Genomic DNA, 18,593 nt, shown 5'->3' on the forward strand with positions numbered 1-18,593 from the left:
TGGGCCTCCCCATGTAAATGAGCAAACAACAAGGTTAACGAATTGGTTGGATACCACTAAAACTGCCAAAACACTTTAGCACAGAGGCTTTAATTCTGACTTTTTCGTCGTTTATGGGGTCAGCGATGTCTTGAAGGCACTTGATCATCAGGTGTTTAAAGGAGAAGGAAAGCTCCAAGATAGTTTATTGCCAACAGATTAGCCACAATAGTGCAAGCTAGAACGCTATATTCATTCTGCAGAATGCTTTACCATACCTGAGTAAACAGCTCTAGACACTGTCTCTGTTTAGGATAGAAGCTGCCATCTAAGCTTGGTGTGACATCACTTACTGCCTGAGTCTCTCCCTGCTCACTCATAGATCTGGGCTCAGATTACAGCAGGGAGGGGAGGAGGGAGAGGAGAGGGAGAGAGGAGCAAACTGAGCATGCTCAAGCCCTGCCCTGGAGGTTTATGCTGAAAACAGGAAGTCTGATACAGAAGCCCATGTGTACACAATAAAAGGAAACAAATGCTGTGTTTCTTTTGACAGAGGACTCAGAGCAGCATTACTTTGAGGGTTTACTGGTGTATTTATATAGACCTTTCTTATAAAGCTTACTTAATTTTAGCCTTTCCTTCTCCTTTAAGGACTTCTACCTCTGGCCTGATGTTTCCCTATTAAATATACACATTCTAATTATTCTACCCGGGAGATCACATGCAAGCCAGTTACTGCACACACAGGGCAAATACTTTAGGTGTTTGAACCTCAAAATAAACTACAATAAAAAAAAAACATGTAAGTTTTATTCAACGAAATAGAAATGGTTTACGTTTGTATTTGCCTGGCACAGAGATGCTAATGACCGCAAAATTAGTTTGATAAATGTAATTTAGGTACCAGTCCTGGGGTTGGTTTTGCTGTTAGGCCAATAATTAAGTCTGTTTTATTTCAGTTAAAAAAACTGAATTGTGAATTGTCTTTGTTCAATACGTTTTGGGCTGGTACACATAATTAATCTTTCTACAGTTTCTTTACAAAACATATGGTGTTCGTGCAAAACCACTCTTGCTTTCAGCGGTAAAAATCTGGGGATCCTAGCATAATAATTAAACTCTCTTACCAACCAGATGGACGTAAGGAGGTGGAATTGATTTGGAAGAAAAATAACTTGACTAAAGTACATTTGTTTCCCCATTATGTGTATTAGAGTGATCATCTGATAACAAATCACATTATATAGTCACATTATACTAGCCAGCAAGTAACTTTCTTTTATTAACCTGGATAAATTGTATTATGAAATGCAAGCTGGATTTTTATTGGAAATACACCTTTGTTTCCAAATGAGGCTTATAAAATGGGGATTTATTTTGCAGAATTAGGGTTGTTCACCTTTAAGTTAACTTTTATTATGTTATAGAATGGCTAATTCTAAGCAATGTTTTAATTTGCCTTCATTTTTGCTTTTTTTTATAGTTTCTGATCTATAAGCCTTCTTCTTCTTATTCTTTCCAGCTTTCAAACTGAGGTCACTGACCCCATCTAAAATACAAATGCTCTGTAAAACTACACATGTAGTATTATTGTTACTTTTTATTACTGATCTTTCTATTCAGGCCCTTTCCTATCCATTCTCTTATTCAAATCAGTGCATGGTTGCTAAGATAATATTGCCCTAGCAACTAGATTGCTGAAATTGCAAACTGGAGAGCTGCTGAATAAAAATGTAAATAACTTAAAAATCACAAATAAAAGAAAATGAAAACCAGTTTTAAATTGTCTTAGAATTTTACTCTCTACATCATAGTAAAAGGTAATTTAAAGATGAACAACCCCTTTAAAACAGATGAGTAATTCCAACATTTTAGTCTTCTCTCTTAACAAAAGAAATAGAACAGATAAAGGGTCATGCCTCAAATGTAAAGATCTGTTTTATCATTGGTTGAAAATGTGTTGGCTGAAAATTACATATGTTAAGTAGTTTATGTCATAATTAGTGAAGGGCGAATAAATTCACCAGGCATGGATTCGCCGAATTTTACGTTTTGACGACCGCGATTGTTTTCACGAAACTGCGTAGCTGGCAAAAAATTTGCTGTGAGAAAAAAATTGCCCTGTGTCAAAAATGGCGCGCATCGAAATTATTCCAATGCCCATTGACTTTAATGCATTTGGACAAAATAATTGTGCGTAAAAAAATTGTCGCTCACTTCAAATTGACTTCAATTTGTTTCGCAAATCACATTTGCCTATCACTAGTCATAATCCACAACTAACAAAAATTCCCAATAAGAATCTGCCTTCTTCTTTGCTGCTTCCAACTAGTCTTTTCTATCCTGTTTAGGGATAATCAATTGAAAATCAGTTGTATAAACAAAATCATATCATACCCTTATTCTGGTATTATTATCAAGATTGACTAATTCCCATAAACTCTTTGTACAGGGGGTGGTTCACCTTTAAGTTAACCTTTAATATGTTATAGAATGGCTATTTCTAAGCAACTTTTCAATTGAATTTTATTTTTTTATAATTTCCCTTCTTCTTCTGGCTATTTGCAGCTTTCAAATAAAGGGTCACTGACCCCATCTAATAACAAATGCTGTATAAGGCTACACATGTACTGTTATTGTTACTTTTCATTACTCCTATTTCAGTCTCATATTCAAATCAATGCATGGTTGCTAGTGTCATTTGGACCCTAGCAACCCAATTGCTGAAATTGCAAAACAGCAGAGCTGCTGAATAAAAACCTAAATAAAATTAATTTAAAGACAAACAACTCTTTTTAAAAAAAAAAGAAGGGCGAATAGTCAAGGTATGGTGTATGAAGGTAAAACAATGCATAGCAATGCGCTTCCCTCATTATTTATTCTTCATGACTATCTTTCATTTAAAGCTACTATTTATATATCTTGACCTGCATGGTTATACTTGGCATTACCCATACTCACATTCGTTTGTGATACAGGTTAGGGACCTATGCTCGAGACACAGGATTTTGTGGATAATGGATCTTTCTGTAATTTGGATCTTTATACCTTAAAGTCTACTAGAAAATCATGTTAACATTAAATAAACCCAATAGGCTGGTTTTGTTCAATAATGATTAAAGGACCAGTAACATAAAAAAATTTTTTTTAAACAATTCGTTTTTTTTTAATGAAAAAAAACCCCCACCAAAACAGTTTTAACCTTTAAATCGCAAAGCTTTTATTAAGAAATAACTTACCGATTGATTCTCTGCTCTTCAGAAACGGCGACAGGGAGAAGATCCATCATGCGGCACTTGATTACTCCTCCCTGGCTATCTTCGCCCCCGCCGCCGCCCCCGCCCCGTCCCCTGACGGGGGGAGGTGCGGAGGGGGACGGCGCAGGGGAGAGATAGGCAGGGAGGATAAATCGAGTGGCGCACAATGGATTGTCGACCTGTCGCCGTTTCTGAAGAGGAGCGCATGCAGAGAATCGGTAAGTCATTTTTTAATAAAAGCTTTGCGATTTAAAAGTTAAAACTGTCTTGGTGTTTTTAAAAATAAACAATTTTTTTTTTAAAAAAAAAAATGTTTTATGTTACTGGTCCTTTAATTATATCTTAGTTTGGATCAATTACAATGGTACTGTTTTATTATTACAGAGAAAAAGGAAATCATTTTTTAAAAATGTGCATTATTTGAATAAAATGGAGTATATGGGAGATTACTTTTCCATAATTCTGAGCATTCTGGATAACGAGTTTTTGGACACCACACCTGTACCTCTCTTTACACTGTAGGCTATAAACACATTTATGAAGAATGTAATTCTTCAAGCTGGACAGGTTTGGGATTTGTTATCCAGAAGTACCAGTATAACTGTATACTTCCATTTTTTTGGCTGGCCATTCTGGTTGTGATATCTTGTCACATCCCCTTAGGGGTTTTATGTCACATTTGATGGCTGCAGAAGGGGATAAGGAAGGCAGTCAGTTATGAATGGTTAAAGGCTAACGTTTCCACTTGCATAGGGGCCATGGAAAACAAAGCAATAACAAAAATAACCATGAATTCAACATCTATTACTTATGTTAGAAAAAATGTGACAAAAAATAAAGTACAATGGGCCTCTAATACAAAGATATCCTCCGGAATGAAAACTAAAAAACGCCTGGTGTGCATTAAGGCTGTTGCACCCTTGGGCAGATTGAAAGCCATAAAAATCCATGGAAGTCTGCATCTGGTTTGTGAACTGGACTATGCTGCCTGCACAATATCAGATTTAAAGTTCTTCAGAGCATTTAAATTTAATTTAACTGGAAAATATTGTAATAATGTATCCCTTAGAAATGAATATATCTAAACCATCTATTTACAAAACATTCAGGCTCTTGGGACTGTAGCAATGAAAGTGGGGTTGTAGGACCTCACAAATATGAACTACATTTTTAAATTCCTTTTGGCTGTGTATCAGACATTTGTTGATATACTTCCTAAAAGTTGAAGGAGTCTTTGCATATTTTGGGACTGCCTTTGTAAAGAACGTTAAGTAAATTTGGGGTTCTTGTTAATTCCCCTCATATAAACTGGACACATCCGACATTTTTGTGTAACTGGTGTTTCGTGAGTTTCATTTTGGATCAGCTCATTAATGGCGATGCAAAGATTATAAAGTATAAAATCTTTTCAAAGACAATGCCATTAAATAAATGATGAGCAATTAGCGATTAGGAGAGCCAAGGAAATGGTCCCGAAGGCTATTAGGTAGGTCATAAATAAGTCAAGAATATGAATATTGATAGAATCTATTCTTATTATCTGTCATTTTTGTCTTCAGCCTTAATTAAAATTATACATCAATGTGTCGTTATGATCAAGTTTCGCATTGAGGTCCATCTATTCCAACATTAGCATTTGATCTAATTTGATGTTCTCCAAAGTAGTTGTTTTCCTACTACTCTATGTTAGAATGGTAGGGGTAAGTATCTTGGTGAAAAAAATCATACATTAACATTATTGTTTTGCTACAAGAGGAAGTTTAAAGGCTCGTCAACATAAAAACATATGGCATAGATAGAATATTATTTAGTTGATCTTGGTAGGAAGAACCTGCAAAGAAGTTGACCTTGTATTTCATTGTCTCTGCATATCATTCAAATCCAGTATTTGTTCCTGCAACTGGTGCCATATACTGAACATAGCCAAATGATCCCACTGTGGGGCAGAGAAGATATGGCTCCGAAATTACTCTACAAAACAGAGAAAGCTCTGAGAGTTGAGGCAGATGTGGGGCAGGTAAAACTTAGTAAAGAGCAGTAGGTGTGGGGCAGGAATATTCTGATGGGTGGGGCAGATGTTGAACTGGGAATACACTGTAAGGTGTGGATCAGAGTTTTTAGACCAGCTGGGTGCAGAAAGATTCTAGATATATTCAAGATTTTCAAGAATTCTCTCTAGTACCACACTGACAAATAAAGGGTCTGTGGATAGAAAAGGATGTGTCCCCAAAAAGTTGTACGTGCAAGGTTTACCTTGCTTGTAGCAGCTCTGTGTGCCATTTAATTTTTTTCCCTTAGATGTTGTCACGACCGGCTCCCTAAATCCAGAACAGGTGCTAGGCTCCCTGGTCTTGGCTCTGCTTCTGCCTGTAGCAGCCGCCTTTCACTTCAGGAGGAGCCCTTTGCTAATTGGATGCCGCCAGGTCTTAATAAAAGGGGAGTCAAGCAAAAGTTCTGGACGAGCAAAGTGACACGGTCGTTATAAAGTCTTTGGACGGAAGGCACAGTTCTTGGAACTGTAGTCAGAAAGTCCGGGATCGGTGCAGGCAGAGTTCAAGCAAGGTCAGACAGGCTGGGTCAGTGCAGGCAGCGTTCAAGGATTGTCAGGCAGGCAAGGGTCAATGCCAGTAAAATCAGAATAGTCAGGCAGGCAAGGGTCAGGATAATCAGAGTTCAGGATAGTCAGGCAGGCAAGGGTCAATATTGGCAGAGATCAGAGTAATCAGACATGCAGGGAACAAAACCAGGAATCAGACATGATATAAACACACCCAGGATACTTAGCAAGTAGAACCTACATTGGGCAATGAGTATACGCTGAAGTCCCTTTAATTACCTTGAAACTCGCGCTAAAGTGACCTGACACATAAAATCAGGAATTGTGCACACCATAGGAGGACCAGCACTTAAATAGAGAGTATCGGCGCGGCGGGCGTCCCCGCCGGCCTGCTGAACTGCCAGGGTGAGTCCTCACAGATGTGAGGTGAGGTGGCTGAACCTTTACCATTGAACACGAGACATCTCTTTTCAAAGGAGACAAGGGTGTGCCAGAGCCTGTTGGGTTGCAGTCTTTGGATAGAAAGTCTTCATCTATCTTCATCTAATGAAAAAAGTTCATGTGGGTGCCAAATAAGAACTGTGTTTGGATATTTGGTAGTTCCTTTATGAACTGGTAGTCTAAAGTAGATTCTATTTGGCAATGCACATTTTTTAGACAACCAAAACTTGCTTCCAAGCTAAGAATAAAAAAATAAGCACCTGCTTTGAGGCCACTAGGAGCAACAGACAAGAGGTTGGTGAGTAACATGTTGCTCGTGAGCCACTGGCTTAAAGGCTCAGTCTACCCCCTTGTTCAACGTGAGCTCAATAAATAGGGTTTTTGCTGACAAACTTTTTGGCTATTCTTTTAATAACCAATAATATGAAATAAGAGGGAAATTAAAGCTACTCCACTTTGGCTAAAACCATATATATAAAAAATAAAATAAAACCTATATTAAATAAAACCTATATTATTTTATTGTGGCGTCAATAACAACTCTGAAGATGATGTTGGCAGGGACATGGTTTCAGTTCCCATTGTGTTAAGGTGGTTACCTGCACCTTTGCATTCCACAGGGGGGTCATTTATAAACACTGGGCAAGTTTGCATCTGGGCAGTAACCCATGGCAACTAGTCCGATGTTCCATCCATTGATCTGCCTGCAGCTGGCTGGAAAAATGTAATCATTGACTGGTTGCTATGGGTTACTGCCCAGGTGCAAATTTGCCCAGTGTTTCTAAACAAGGCCCAAATAACTTCTGGCTGTTACTAGGAAAGCTCTCGTCATATATTTCAAAATATTCCTGGCACAAATACAGGGTAAGCCATTATATTTTTGCCAGCCATAAAAAAAAAGCATAACAAAGCATCAGTCTCAAGGACTGACCATTCAGCTGAAGTTTCTATTTTCATCTTTTTTTACTTAAATGTGGGATTTTCCTAATTGAAAGTCTTGCCATGCGTGAGCCTGTAACGGGGGGCTTTACTGAGGCTGTTTTCTGTTCCTGACAGATTTGAAAGAGTTTGTTATGAAAGGAAAATGTATCACACTGAGTGGAATCACTGATGCATACCAAATGGGACTCTCTAGCCACCAAAAAGAATCCCTTGCAACTGCTCGAGAAAAACAATACATGTGGCCGCCGCATGATGTCATCGCTAGGGGCCAATAGTCTCCTTTTTGTTTTAGCTTGAGAGCCCTTTCTCATTGCTGCTTTAACATGATAGGAATGTGAATGGATAAACTTCCTGCTTCATATTGTGGCCTCGGGCTTCTCATGCATTTCTGATGTACAAATGACAGCCCCAGCCAATTAGGAAGAATTATTAACACTCCCATGTCCCGTGTATATTAATGCATATTCATTATATTTTATGCATTGCTAGTATAGGCAATTAAAACATCCTTTTGTTTTTATACGCATATCGTAGCGGCCATGGGGACTCTGCATGGTGATGTGAAACGTTGCTTTCGAGTAGATACATCATGCAAATATTTCAGTTGAATATTAGCTCCTATGGTCATGTAAAGATAATGCAACTGACATCATATAACATTATTTTATTACGTACAGGCCTGGACTGGCAATCTGTGGGTTCTGGCAAATGCCAGAGGGGCTGCTATAAGGTGCCATAGTAAGTCAGTATTCAGTGGGCTGGTGGGGGCTGTTTGGGCCTCTGTGTGGGCTGATTGGGCCTCTATGTACCTGAATTGGCAAGGCCTATTTTAATTCTCAGTCCGGGCCTGCGTACAACTGCCATAGTTATGTAGCACTTTATAGAGATTGCCCCAGTAGAGCTTATGATCCCAGAACCCAATTACAGAACATACAAACTCCTTGGAGATAGAGGCCAGGTTTTCATTGAACTCAGAACCCCAAGACTGCAAGACAGAAGTTCTACAAATAATTACTATATACCGTAGTTCAGATTTAATTTCTTTATTGATATTTAATTTTTATTTTTTTTGCCTGTATATTTATTGAGGTGTCCTTAAATTGTTACTTTTATGATGTCTCTTTATAAGGACATGCAGTATCGTCATGTACTGTAATGTATGCTACTCTTTAGTCCCCAAAATTTGTGCCACTCACATTTGTGATATGTTTATAATTTCACATTTAACTGTGAATTTAAAGGTATTTTGATACTTACTTTTATTTGGTGTGCCTTTCCTTTAAGATTAAATGAAATACTTTCTTAATATGATTAAACCAACGTTACTGTAAAAATATAAATACTTACAATTAAGATGCTACCTAAATAGAGTTGATTACGAAAGGCAGAAACCTATCAAATCAGTTTAGTGGGAATTTGTAATATTTTTAGGGAGACTGCAGCACGAAAATAAATGCAAAAGTGAATAATCTAGAGACAACTATATAGAAACCAACTGCATAAAACATTCAGGACATCTATATGTATACAGATATTGGACCTATTATTCAGAATGCTGGGAGTATTCCAGATAAAAGATCTTCAGGGTCGGACTGGGCCAGCAGGACCACCAGGAAAAAAACAGTGGGCTCTGGCCCTCATGGGCTTCATTCGGCCCAGACCTGCTCGGTAACATTAAAGTGTAACACATGCGACGGCAGCATGGTTGGTACGGCTCTGGAGTTTGAAAGTCGGGATGGGGGCCCCCGGTGACTGCCAATGGATGTCACAGCCCCGATGGGCCCCCAATGCTCCAGTTCGACCAAAACAGCTTTAGGTAAAACTCATTGCCAAGTAAGATTACACTGTCATGCACAGATAGGTTGAAAAAATGTGGACTTATTATGCCATTATCTTTATACAGTACCCTAAACATGATTCAGAGAGTAGGTCCCTATTTGATCTGCATTTGCTTTTTGCTCTACTGAATTAGTTCTTATAGTGTATAGTTTGCCAGCACAGAGGGAAGTTGACTTTACTTTGAGCTAATCCAGCTGAGAGGGTCAATTACTTTTATTGAACTCAACCTTGATCCTTAACCTCCCTCTGCAAACTTATGTTATGTAAAACAACTTCAGATTTGGCCTAAGATCTGCACAAATTGGAAGGATACTTTTACATAACTGTAGTGGCACGATGGTTAGCATTCCTTTCTGGCAGTGCTTACATGATATTTTTGATTCCAGCTTTGGTACCATCTGCCAGGTTGGATGTTCTCCCAATGCTTGTGGGTTTTTTTTCAAGGTATTCTGGTTTCCTCCCACTTATTAAAATTTGAGTTTTTGAAGTGATTTGCAAAACACTGAGAATTTGAAATTGTTTTTATTTGTCTCCAAACTTGGATTTCCTATAAAGAAGTCAATGGAAGGTGTATTATCAAATTTCAAGCTTATAAGTAATGATGAGCTAATCTGTCTTGTTTCACTTTGCTGAAAAATGTACTAAACTGCAAGAAAATGTAAAAAGATTCACAAAAGCAGTCAATGGTCAATTTTTCGTGGCAACTGTTTTTGCTGCAACCCTACACCGGAGTCTGTGGACGTTGTTTTGCTGCAGCTTTTTTTATGCAAAATACATTGGGGGTCTATAGGCATTTGTTTTTTTCACTGTGAAATTTTGCAACTGTTTCAAGAAATTATTTGCTGAACATTGTCAAACCCATGCCTGGCTAAAAATGTGACTCATTTCATAATTTTTAATTCAAGTTTAAAAAAATAAAATTGACCTCAATTTCCACTCCCACCACCAAATAAGTGATATAATTATACATTGAAACAAAAATAAAAAGTTATTGATGGCTTCTACTATGTCCAATAGGGATGTAGCGAACGTCGGAAAAAAAGTTCGCGAACATATTCGCGAACTTGCGCAAAAACGCGAGCGGTTCGCGAACGGTTCGCGAACCCCATAGACTTCAATGGGAAGGCGAACTTTAACATCTAGAAAAGACATTTCTGGCCAGAAAAATGATTTTAAAGTTGTTTAAAGGGTGCAACGACCTGGACAGTGGCATGCCAGAGGGGGATCAAGGGCAAAAATGTATCTGAAAAATCTGCCTGTGTGTGCTTGGAAGAGATAGTGTAGGGGGAGAGCTGTTAGTGATTTCAGGGACAGATGATAGTAAGTTTGCTGGCTAGTAATCTACTTGATACTGCTCTGTATTGGAGGGACAGAAGTCTGCAGGGATTTGAGGGACATTTTAGCTTAGGTAGCTTTGCTGGCTAGTAATCTACTGTTCTCTTTAAACAACTGCCATACGTTGACCTTGTAGGCATTGTTTGGTGTTTTTTCTGGAGACGGTAATATTATGGATATTTAGACAGAATGTGAACAAGGTCACACAGCTAGATGGCAGTTGGTTGAATAACACACTGGGCAAAAAATGCCTACAGGGCAAATAATGCCTAAAAGGTCAACTTATACACTACTACAGCGGTAGTAAAATAAAAAAAAGTAAAATAAAAAAAAAATGAATATTAAAAAAAAAAATTAAAGTTGGTGCTGCTGAACTACTAGGAGCAGCAGATTAGCACACCAGTCCCACTCCCCAACACTGCTAGACTAATAGCACTGGGCTCTTATAGTAGTAGTAGTAGTAGTAGTAGTAAAACAACAAAAAAATAAATAAAAGCAGTCCTTACAAGGACTACTGTTATTGCAGCAGTCAGCAGATGAGATCAGAAGCAGGACAGCTGCCCACTGCAGCTACATACAGAGCACTGCAGTAGAAGGTAGATTACTAGCCAGCAAAGCTACCTAAGCTTAAATGTCCCTCAAACCCCTGCAGACTTCTGTCCCTCCAATAACAGAGCAGTATCAAAACGATTACTAGCCAGCAAACTTTCAACTGTCCCTGAAATCACTAACAGGCAGCAGCTCTCTCCCTACACTATCTCTTCAGCACACACAGGCAGAGTGAAAAAACGCTGCAGGGCTTCGGTTTTTATAGGGAAGGGGAGTGGTCCAGGGGAGAGCTTCCTGATTGGCTGCCATGTACCTGCTGGTCTGGGGTGAGAGGGCAAAAAAAAGCGCCAACAATGGCGAACCCAAAATGGCGAACGTCGCGCGACGTTCGCGAACTTCCGGCGAGCGCGAACACCCGATGTTCGCGCGAACAAGTTCGCCGGCGAACAGTTCGCGACATCTCTAATGTCCAACCATGTATTACAAATGACCTGCCGGTGTCTATATTTTAACTTATAGTATATTCCTGCCAGAACCAGTGCCAATTTTATTTTAATAAAATAGTTATTATTGTTAATATCTTTCAGTTGTTCAATATTTCAGACTTCCATAAGACCAACTGGAATGAGGCATTGAATGCTTTTATAGGCTGGGGACAATGTTTACTGGTTTTATCAATTGACATTGATTAATATGAACTGAAGGTACAATTTCCTAGTTTGAATAAAATAATTCTGAAGAATTTATTCTGAATTGATCTAATTTCATTGAGTTCGTTCTGCTGGGCGATAAATAGCAAAATTATTTTGTATCCATAATGACCTTTACTAAATGTGGCCCTTGATGTTCTCCAATCAGTTGGAACCTATGAAATAATTTGCCTTAAAATTCGTTTCAGAGCTGATAGATACGGAATATTTCTGGAAAGGATCTTACCTGTTTTACATGATTTGTTTAGGAAGAGAATATTGTACATTTTTAAATACAGTGTTTTAATATCTGTACCTTCCCATTAGTGCCAAAAGCTGAGGAACATCAGATGTTTGTGTAAATTCCCATTGTGAATACAGCAGTAGGATGCACTGTGCTTGAACCCTATAAATTATTTTGCTTTGTCAATTCCAATCTGTTTAAATAGTAGAAGTCACAGAATGGTTTGCCCCGCCTCAGCTGGCTAATTATAATCTTAGCAAATTTGCTCTGAGTTTCACCTAAGGGTTTTCCTGCTTTTATTTGATCGGATCCATGCCTCAGGCTTAAACGGTGAAGGGTACAAATCCCCTTTCAATGGCGTTATTTAATGAAATGCTTCTCTTTATGTTTAAGAATGCATCTATGTTAGAAGTAGTTGTAGGCTCTGTTAAACTAAGGCAAATACATAAGGATAAATAGCTTTGTGAGGGGAGGGGTTCTTCTTTGGAACAATTAGTGTCTAATTCTTTAGCAGTCTAAATATTTTTATTGGTTAAATACAACGTAGACTGAAATGAAGCTTTATTTCATCATTTTGTCAATTTTGGCCACTCAGCAGTTGTTAGACTGTCCCAGTCTCTACTGGGACCAAGGCTCAAGTGGGGGAATGTAATAAAAGTTGGTAAAAAATATTCACAATGCGAAAAGTTATGCCTCTGTGTGAACAAATTTGCCTTTCTTACAGGCGCGTAACTACCGGGGGAGCAGGGGGTGCAACTGGGCCAGGGTCCGCACCCCCGCACGGCCCCCCCGGCAGATCACGCACGCTGCAGCCAGCTGGAGACGGCTGCAGACGCAGAGAAAAATCGCACGAACGTGGGTGGGGGTGGACCCGGCTGCACGGCCCGCACCTGGGCCCGCCCCCACCTAGTTCCGTTACTGCTTTCTTAGAATCTAATAAAGCTTTGAAAACCCGGAAACTGTTTAGCGACCACTTTGACAGTGGAAGAAGGTTTGCGAATTCTATAGTTAGCGCCAATGCGCAGTGAATGTAACAAAACTTCTTAATGAAAAAGTTGTTACGTTTGCTCCAAAAGATTACGACACTTTCAAGCACTTCTTAAAAGTGGGCACTGCGCAATGAAAAGTTGCAATGCAATAACAACTTAAGGAAGAGTATTACATTGTGAAATGCAAATTATTATTCTTATTTGTGCAAACTGTTTTGCTGTTTGCGACTTTTATCACATTCCCCCGAAGTTCTTTTAAATGGGCCCTTTGGTATTTTAAAAATGGGTCAAAAAGTCACTGCAAAGTGGCTAAGTTTGGAGCTCGAAATATTGTAAATCTCACTGTATCTTGGAATTGGGAAGCTTTTGCTCTTTTCTCTTTTATCTTAACTGAAGCAGTTTGGGTTGTATCGCACATTAGTAGTTGAGTGAATTTGTTTGCCTTTATATACAGGCGTGCATATTTCTCAAAGCCGCAGTAGGATAAGCAACTACAATTTATAGTGTAAATATTTACTGTGTCTGATGTGCTGGATACAGTGTTTTTAATAACACAATGGAATTGTGTTGAATAACCCACAGTTTGTTTCCATTCAATGTATGAGGGTTTTAAAGTTTGTTTACGGTTAACATATTCGATTTTGTAGGAATTTATTGCATTACAAAAACAGGGTCTTGTCTTTCTTTAGGCCATGGAACAGGGTGCGTGTTCAGCTTTAGCTGTGACAAGCGAATTTTGGACTGATCTATGTGTGATACTGCATTTGCAGTCAAGCAATTATTTTGATTATTTGTCAGTTGCACAAATAATCAGGTACTTGTGTCAGAGGATGCTGTTTGCACTTCCGTATAGTTGCACCTGGCACTGTCAGTCTTCCCAGTCTTCCTTTTTTGAATTGAGCACAGTTGTACCTATTGACATAGGGAAACCCTGGAGCTACTGCCACCTTCAAACCTGACAGTAGCTCCAGGCAATTGCTGTAGCATGGCTGAGCTCAAAGAATAGAGCATAAAGATCACTTGCCAACTGAATAATATTCAGTGTAATTGCATCTGATTTACAGAAAAGTCCAGGGGCAGTTGCGCCATTCAGGTCGCATCAGCCACAACTGCGTTGGGTGTGACTTCCATGGCGAATGCTTAAATGCTGGAATTGTGGTAAAAAGAATTGCAACAGAAATATGGGAAGAGGTCTTGGAATCAATATACAACTCTTTAATCAGTGTGAGGGATAAAATGGTACAATTCAGGTACCTCCACAGAACATACCTTACCCCTCATAGACTACACGCAATAGCGCATACTATCCAAGATGTGTGCCCAAAGTGTAATCACACCCCTGCTAATTTCATACACATGGGGGCAAATTCACTACTTCGCCGCACTTCGCCGCACTTCGCCATGCGTAGTTTCGCCAGCGGTTCGCAAATTCACTAAAATCCGAAGTTGCGCACAGGGGTAGCGTAAGGTTGCGGAGTTGCGCTAGCGTTGTTTCGCTATATAAAGCGAAGTTGCGCTAGCGAAGGCTAATTTGCATACGGCGCGAAATTCAAATTTCAATGGAGGAACACGTATCTGCACTACAAATGCCTAGAAAACCTTCAAATCTGCAAATAAAAATTTTATTTTGCCCTACACATGTGCCTCATGTGCCATGAGTCAGGAAATGTAGGGGGGAGGAAGGGGAGCCCCAAAAAATTTTCGATCTTTTTCAGCCTATCACCCGTCATGTAGAAAACACGCCAGCGTTTTTTGGGACTTAGAAAAAATTTTGACTTTTTTTTAAACAATCCCTATCTACTCTATTGCGCTTCGCCAGGTCTGAGGTGGCGAAGGAAGTCTAGCGTAAAAGGTAGCGTTCGCTACACTGGGCAAGTTAGTGAATTTGCTTAGTTTCGTCGCCAGCGAAGATTCGCCTGGCGTAAGGTTGCGAAGTAACACTAGCGAAACTACGCCAGCGTTCGTTAGTGAATTTGCGCAGTAGCGAAAATGGCCAACGCTAGCGAATTAACGCTAGCGTTCGGCGCTTCGCGCTTTAGTGAATTTGCCCCATGGTGTGGTCCTGCTAGCAAATACAAGAATTCTGGAAAGGGGTCTTAGATGAATGCTCTGACGTTTCCTATACAAATGGAACCACAACCTGTCCTCCTCAACCAGGTCGAAATTATATCCCAAATCCGTAAAATCTGAAGCCTTCTATCAGCACTACAGATTTATGCAAAAAAGCTATCAGTTGGAAATCGACACTATCACCCACAAAAGAACAGTGGATAACAATGGTGAATAATATTGTCCCACTATATAGACTAACATATCTACAAAGGGGATGCCCAACCAAATTTGATGCAATATGGGAAGTATGGCTGGACAAATTTCTACCATTTAGACAGCAGAACAAGCATACTGAGAGATAAAGAAAAGTCAGACCAGGTACTCTCTGGTAAATACATAGTTATTTAACAGTTTAAAGTTTTAGTTAAGACCAGGTTACCTGGAAATTTTACGGTGTATAGTATAGGAAAAGGGACAATGAATATAGTACGACACACATATCTCTAACACTAAGGACCAGGAACCAACACTGTCAATCCAGATTTATATAATAGCAAAGCAACAAATGGTCCGCACGCATAGGTCTTGAATGAAAGAAAATAAGTAAACTACACTTATTTTCTTTCATTCAAGACCTATGCGTGCGGACCATTTGTTGCTTTGCTATATACAGGTATGGGACCTGTTATCCAGAATGCTCGGGACCTGGGGTTTTCTGGATAACGGATCTTTCCATAATTTGGGTCTTCATGCCTTTAGTCTACTAGAAATTCATTTAAACTTTAAATAAACCCAATAGGCTGGTTTTGCTTCCAATAGGGATTAATTATATCTTAGTTGGGATCAAGTACAAGCTACTGTTTTATTATTACAGAGAAAAAGGAAATCATTTTTAAAAATTTGGATTATTTGGATAAAATGGAGTCTATGGGAGACAGCCATTCCGTAATTCGGAGCATTCTGGATATCTGGTTTCCGGATAAGGGATCCTATACCTGTATGTATGTATGTGTATGTATATATCTCTATATCTATATATATATATATATATATATATATATATATATATATATATATATATATATATATATATATATATATATGAATGATAACAAAATGTCAGTGTGTACTGCAATGTAAAGGACACCACCCATAGTTTTAATACTTCATTGCAATATGGATATGTATAAATGTATGCACCTTGAAAATTCAATAAAAAACAATTGTTAAAAAAAAAAAGAATTGCAACAGACTATTGCACTTTGCATTCTGCAGTACAGTTATAGGTCCAATTCCAGCCTGGGCACTATCTGTGTGAGTTTTATGATCTCATCTTGTTTGTGTGGTTTCCTCTGGGTACTTTGGTTTCTTTACACACTCCAAAAACATACAGGCAGAGTAACTGGCTCCCTTACAAGGCTGAATTCAAAGACTTTGCTAACCTAGGCCACATAGCCTAATTACAACCCAGCCCCAGACAGATCTCCACTGGGGACTCAATAGGTGCGAGATTCAAAGGACTGTCAAAATTGTGTGGGATAGGAACCTTAGAGTGTAAGCTCCACTGGGGCACGAGGCTTGTGTGAAGGTGGAACATGTCAGTCGTATATAAAAGGTTAACAGTAATGAAATTAATAGGATTACCCATTTGGTTGGTACAAGCCTACAGTAAACTCATTAGTTCTTTCTGTTTCCTTGTATCACAAGAACAACATTAAAGGGGAACTTTCGTGAAAATAAAATTTTAATATAAGCGTCATCATACTGAAATAAGAAACTTTCTAAATACAATCAATTATAAATTCTGTACTGTTTCTGAAATGATCAAGTTTATCTTCATTATTCCTCTCTCAGCATCTGTTTCTCCTTATTCTGTCTTCATTCAGGAGTTGGGTGTCAGATGAATGATCCATTATATCTTATAAGGGGGGGGGCTCCTTTTGCCTTAAAGATGTATTAGAGCTCACTCTACTAAAATCACCAGACATCATGTCTCTCTACATGCAGGATTTGTGCAAAAGGCAGTTTTTCATTTAACAATTAAAAGCCTTTAACAATTAAAAGCCTATTGACTTACCGTATATACTCGAGTATAAGCCGTCCCAAGTATAAGCCGAGGTACCTAATTTTACCTCCAAAAACTGGGAAAGCTTATTGACTCGAGTATAAGCCGAGGGTGAGAAATGCAGCAGCTTCTGGTAAGTGCCAATCAAAAAATTAAGTGGGTTTCTGCTCCCATTGGAGGTGCCGACGTCTCGTTTTTGAATGCCGGCGACCATTCTTGGACGCCGGCGAATATTCTTGGAGACTATTCTTGGACGCCGGCGAATATTCTTGGAGACTATTCTTGGGCGCCGGCAACTATTCTTGGGCGCCGGCGACTATTCTTGGGCGCCAGCGTCCGTTTTTGCGCTTGACCCGAGTATAAGCCGAGGTAGAGTTTTTCAGCATATTTTGGTGGCTGAAAAACTCGGCTTATACTCGAGTATATACGGTAAACGTGTCTGGGTTGAATAAAACAATATAGGCATATCCTTTTTAAAAGGCCAAATGCTGATTTGACATACAAACCATGTTTAATGGATTTGAATGCTAACAATATATTGCATTTGATACTTTCCAAAACCATGTATAATAAATCATGTCTTTGTGATCTGGTTTTAGAAACTAAAGAACAGATCCCAGCATTCCTTTCAATGGAGCTCTTTGTTTGCTTGTTCCGTTCACCTGAGGTTTCGAGAACTCTGAATAGCTATTCTGCGCTTGCCATAAAATCTGATTTGCAATGCCGTATTGCTACTGAAACTAATTGTGCTGTGAGTCAAAATACTTCTCTTCTGTGGTTTATAAAAATAGCACTCCATCTATCCAACATTATTTGGCTCATTTCGGAACAGATTTCACTTAGTGCTTCTAAGGGCTGAATGTACAATGCGACCATGGCAAACGTGCTTATTGTCTCAGCGCCACTCTGTTTCTTTCATACAGGAAAACTGTAGATAAAATCATATTTCTCAATGTAACTGATATTCCCAAATCAACTTGCAAACAGTCCAATGTTTTCCCAATAATAAGAACATGACTACTGTGCTTCATTGCATAGCTGCTTGGGCTGCTAGCTTCCATGTTTCTTATTATGGGCTTGGTTCAATATTTAACCACCCCTCACTGACAAGTAGGAATTCAGCAGACCCATGGAAATCAAGGAATAATAGTATATTATGGAGAATTCATAGGTGAGAAATGATTGACAAAGGGGGGCATAGTATTCTTAATTGCCTAAACCAGCTTGCTTTAATAACTAAACCAGCTTAGATAGGGGCCTGTATAAGACACTGGCATCTGGTAGTTCATTTTGAAGACATTGGGGGGAAACCTGGTGTTGTGCTTTAGAATAAGGTTCAAACCAGATTGAGTGTTAACAACAGTGACTTCCATAATGATAGGGGGCACTCATGGGTTAAGTTAGCTCATCAAAACAGTGTGGGAAGAACAAAGAAGGAGTATTGAGAGCAATTAAACAGTCAACTGAGAGATGGCCATGTTTTACTCAACAGGAGTCAAACCACAATTATCTAGAATGAGTAAGTATCCCAATTGTAGTGGTAAACTTTGTGACTCAGTGGGCTCTGCCACATCAGATGGTTGGTCAGACTAAATAGTATCCAAAAAAACAAGCAGGAAAGAATGGCATTCCCCCAAGTCTAATAAGATTAACAG

General features: G+C 39.0%; 1 protein-coding gene across 4 annotated transcripts in view; it reads left to right on the plus strand.

The window, feature by feature from the left end:
- cdk14.S (cyclin-dependent kinase 14 S homeolog) overlaps positions 1-18,593 on the plus strand; it is a 288,439-nt gene that overhangs the window by 117,977 nt on the left and 151,869 nt on the right. The gene's annotated exons all lie outside the window — the stretch shown is intronic.

Source organism: Xenopus laevis, chromosome 6S (genome assembly GCF_017654675.1).
Source record: "Xenopus laevis strain J_2021 chromosome 6S, Xenopus_laevis_v10.1, whole genome shotgun sequence".
Classification (NCBI taxonomy): Eukaryota; Metazoa; Chordata; class Amphibia; order Anura; family Pipidae; genus Xenopus; species Xenopus laevis.